The sequence below is a fragment of the Triticum dicoccoides genome, chromosome 1B (genome assembly GCF_002162155.2).
Source record: "Triticum dicoccoides isolate Atlit2015 ecotype Zavitan chromosome 1B, WEW_v2.0, whole genome shotgun sequence".
NCBI classification, from domain to species: Eukaryota; Viridiplantae; Streptophyta; class Magnoliopsida; order Poales; family Poaceae; genus Triticum; species Triticum dicoccoides.
In genome coordinates, this window is record NC_041381.1 from 38,417,193 (window position 1) to 38,422,107 (window position 4,915).

A 4,915-nucleotide genomic window follows, 5' to 3' on the forward strand; every position below is an offset into this window, starting at 1 on the left:
AAAAACTATATAAAAAACTACTCAGAAATAAATAGAAGAAAAAATAGTTGTGACTAACTTTACTAAAATATTTTTTATTTTTAATGACTTATTACAACTCAGAAATAAATAGAAAAAAATAAATATAGCAGAAAAAAAAAAACTATATAAAAAACTACTCAAAAATAAATAGAAGAAAAAAATAGTTGTGATTAACTTTACTAAAAAAATGAGCATAGATGCGCTTATAGAGAAAATTCAACCTAAATTCATAATAAATTTCTACTAACTTCAGAGATATTCAGTATGAATTTAGGTCAAATTTCCTGTATAAGGGCATCTATTTTCATTTTGAGAGGAGCTCAACAAGGCAGAGAGGGAGGGGCTTATAAACCGGTGTGAGCCCCCTTCGGTTGGCGAGGTGGGACTAAACTCTGGCCGCAACGAGGACCAACTCTTTAGTCCCGGTTGGTGGTATGAACCGGGACTAATGGGCGGCCTTTGGTCCCGGTTCATGCCTCCAACCGGGACCAATAGTGGTGGGCCAGGAGCGAGGACCATTGGTCCCGGTTCGTCCCACCAAGCCAGTGGTGAACTGAGGAGAGTAACCTTACTAACCCACTCCGTTGGAGATGCAATACTCTCAAAAACTGTATGGAAGGATGATTACTGTCTTAATGTGTTCCAAAGCTTATATGTATAAGCAAGATGCTATCCTACAGAGCGATCTTTGGAGGAACACACCTATATGAGCCCGACTGCTGGTCACAGTCTATGAGATTGGGTGATCTCTAGCAAGCTCATGAACAGGCCAGGAGTGTGACTAATATGCTCCACCCGAGGGGTCGGCCTTCGGCAGCCTCGTATCAGTGAGACTTGTGGTGAAACTTCTTGACGCCAAACTGACAATTCAAGGCATAGTCCATTGTTTAGTTGTGAAGGAGTGTAATTACTTAGTCTAGGTGGAGCTCAACCTTAATTGGTCTCCACTGAGATGCTGGTATATCAAAACAACGTTTGAAACAAAGGACAAAGTGGGCCCCTGAGATCTGGTGGGGGATTGTTGAAATATGAGATGGGCCTAGAGCCCATATGACAATTTCAGGTTTAATCTCTAAGGGGCCATGTAGGTGGCATGACAAGATGGTGGGAAGTTTAGTCTCACCATGCTAGTGGAAGAAGAGTTGGAGTGGTTTATAAGGGATTCTATCTCTCATGCTATTGGAGCTTGAGAAGAAAAGAAGCCCTTGCGCACTCCTCCTTCTCCGCTCGCCACGCCTCGTCATGATGCGACGCGACGCGGGTTGCGGGATTGAGCCGAGCCGAGCTCACTCCTATGCGCTTCTTTTTGCCGGTCAGGAACGGAGAGTTTTGACAGGTAGGGCCACGATCTGAGACATCGGATCATGGGCTACAGACTTGGACGTGGGTTCAACCCACGTCTGTCCACGCGAGGCCGCACATATATATGTGGGGCGCTGCCAACCCTAGCCGCCGCGAAAACAGAACGCATCTATGCCTCCACGCCCACGTCGTTCCTCTACTGCTGCTGCCGCCGGCGACTCCATTCCGTTCACTGCGTACGCGGTTGACGGGAGAGCAGGCCTCCGAAACCCCGCCTCTCCGGATCCTGTACGGGAGAGGGGCGATTAGGTTTTTGGGTAGCGACTACGCGACTGCTCGCTTCTGTTCATCTACGTCCGCATCACCTTCGTCATCACTATGTCAACCGACGCCGACCGTGCCGCCGCTGAGAAGGCCAAGGCCGACAAGAAGGCCGCCGAGGATGCCCCGGCTGCTGCCACCGTCACCGCCGTCGCGTGGCCGATTGGAGGGTATACATCGCTTATCCCTCTCGTGTTTCTTTTTGTTGTAGCAGTACTAGCGATATGCGTAGACGTTTCTACTATGTGCGTAGTACATGCTCTATTAGATCGTAATCAGTGTGTTATTAATGCTGTCCATGTCATGCTCATGATTTATTCATGAATTAATTTAATCGAAAAACTGCCTATTTACTCAACAGCCTCCAGACCTCGGGCAACTCACATCTCTACAGACTCTAACATACTTTGTGGTGAGCTCTAGTCCTTATTGCAGTACTATTGGAGAACTACGGGATTTAAATCTTGGTGGTGAATTAGAGTTATCTGGTCTTCAGTATGTAACTGAACAAGATGCTAAAGCATGCAGTCTTGGAAATAAAGAGAAACTCACATATTTATCTCCGAAATGGAGTGATGACAGCAGTGATGAATTGGGCCAGAACAGGAATGTGCTTGATGCTCTTAAACCTCATGCTGCCCTGGAGTTTCTAAGAATACGCTCCTACAGAGGCACTGGCTTCCCAGCATGGGTAGTAAGTCTTGATTTTCTGCAGCATTTGAGTAAGCTCCAGCTAGATGGTTGTACAATGTGTGAGGAATTTCCCCAATTCGGTCAATTTAAGTCCCTTGAAGTTCTTGTTTTGAAAAGGTTGAACAAACTTCAAAGCCTATGCAATCACAATTCATTTGCAATATTTCCAGCATTAAAAGATCTCAGATTACAAAAATTGGAGATTTTTGAGAGATGGGTGGAAACACAAGGAGAAGAATTAACATTTCCTCTGCTTGAGTTTCTTGAAATAAAGAACTGCCCAAAGCTAATAACTCTGCCTGAAGCACCAAAACTCAAATCTATGGTAGTAAAAGAAGACAAGGCTCAGCTGTCCTTACCAATATTTGAAACCAGGTACATGTCTTGCTTGTTTGACTTATGGCTGTCTGTCAGTGATACAGAAGCAACACCAGCGCTGGAGCTTGATCAGGAACCTGAAGTATCTCTCTCGGTACTGCATTTGCATGGTTGTAGTTTTTTGTTCCGCTCAAGTCCATTGCAGGCAACAGTTGGTGTCTGGAAACGGTTTGGTCAGCTCGGGAGACTTTTGATCGAATCTTGTGATACGCTCATCTACTGGCCCGAAGAAGAGTTCCGAAGCTTGGTAGCTTTGGAGTATTTTACCATTGATGGCTGTAGCAATCTAGTAGGCCCCACAAAGGTGAAAGGATATCAGGCTCGAGGAAGGGGTCAACTCTTGCCAAACCTGAAAGGACTAACGATATACAGTTGCAGAAGCTTGACAAAGCTTTTCGTTCTTCCCCCATCTCTCATGGACATTGAAATTAGGTTCTGCGATATTCTTGAGTCTATACTGGGGCAGAATGATAGAGAGTTGGAGAGCGTACAAGACTTTGATACAGCAGCATTGCCAGAACACTGCAGTGATCTTGCATCCACAAGTTTGCCAGAGCAGTCACCTTCTCCAAGAATTAATCATTTGCCGTGTCTCCAGCTTTTATTAATAGATGGCTGTAAGAAGCTTCGTTTCGTCTCAGCACAGTTGGACGGACTCTTAACTTTGTATATTTGGTGTTGCGATGGGCTGGAGTCACTGGATTGTTTGGGAGACCTGCCGTTACTGAAAGAACTACATCTTCAGAGTTGCAAACATCTGGTATCTGTACCAGGTAATCTCGAGAATTACTCAGCCCTTCGGGAGCTCATCATTAAATACTGCCCAGCTATAAATATGAAGTCACTTCATCAGGGCCTCCAACGGCGGTTTGATAGCCTTGAGCACAAGGATATATCAGATGCTGGTTCGAGCAATCCTAATGAAGGTACCTTTCAGTTTACTTCATTTTAGTTTACACCTTGCGGCCTGCAGTCTGAAGTTTTATTGAACTCTCCTTTTATTTTCGCTTTTGGAAACACATATGGTCCGTCAGTTTTTTTATTTCAATGTCTTATAGTAAGGAGAGGAGAGTTTTCCTGTTTCTACGACAGTGCCCATGAACTTTGATCCTATAAACTTGGATAATGTCTAAATCATCATCTGCACTGGTTATATGCGATGTCGCACTTCCACTTATTGTATTTCTGAACAACAATGCATATAACTAAACACTACCATTGACTGTATTTATAAATTGTGTGCTTGTTTCCGAAAAAGGGTTTCTCCCCGCTTTGTATACAAAGCAACCAACCGAACCATCCAACGATAGGTGCTGGGGCGGAAACAGCACAGTCACGCCCAAAAGAAAAGAAAGAGAAAATACAAGAGAAACAAACGCCGACAACGGCGGATCGACAAAGAAACGAAGAAGCCTCGTGGCCGCTGCACCCACCGGAGATCTCCCACCAGACTCCGAGCCTCCGAAGCACCGGTACCAATCAACACCTCCAAGAAGGAACGCGACGAAGACGACGCTGCTGCCAAGGGTTTCCCCCGGTACGGTGAGGGGAGAGGAAGGGTAGCTCCGACGCCCTCCAGGAAGGTCTGGCGGCACCCACAAGCACCACCGCGTCGATGTCGGCCAGGCCAACAGAGATTTCTCCCGATCCCAACCTCCACCTCAGGCACTCCGAAGCTCGCCGCCAAACAGACCCTCACCCTGCACCAGCCCGGACACGAAGCGTTCAACGCTGTCTCACCACGGCACCGTGAAGCATGGTCGGCACGATGAAGAAGAGGAGCCGGGACCAGGCAACAGCACCATCGGCACGCGGGAGGGCCCCACCTCCACCGCCGGAGACGGTAGCTGACCGGACGCAATGGCAGGAACACACCAGGCCCGTGGCCGCACAGGCCCAGCCGGGAACGCAGAGGCCCGTAAAGTTCCCGCCTTCGCGCTGCAGCCGGCACGCCGTCGGCTCCGCCGCCCCTGTCCAAGCCGCTCCCCTTCCTCCCCACACCGAAAGCCGCCAAGGGAGGCACCACCAACACGCGCACCGCCGGCCACCATCACCAGGTCGCCGGACCGCCACCGGTCGAGCCGCACCACCGCCGCACGCCCACGACGGAGAGGAACCACCGCAGCCGCCGGCAGCCCGAAGCCGGACCCCAGCCGCCGCCCACGCCGCCCGCGGCCCTCGTCGCCTGCCGGGCGGAACC

The 4,915-nt window shown here is 48.6% G+C and overlaps 1 pseudogene; it reads left to right on the forward strand.

The window, feature by feature from the left end:
• LOC119350066 overlaps positions 1 to 4,915 on the forward strand; it is a 16,004-nt pseudogene that overhangs the window by 7,797 nt on the left and 3,292 nt on the right.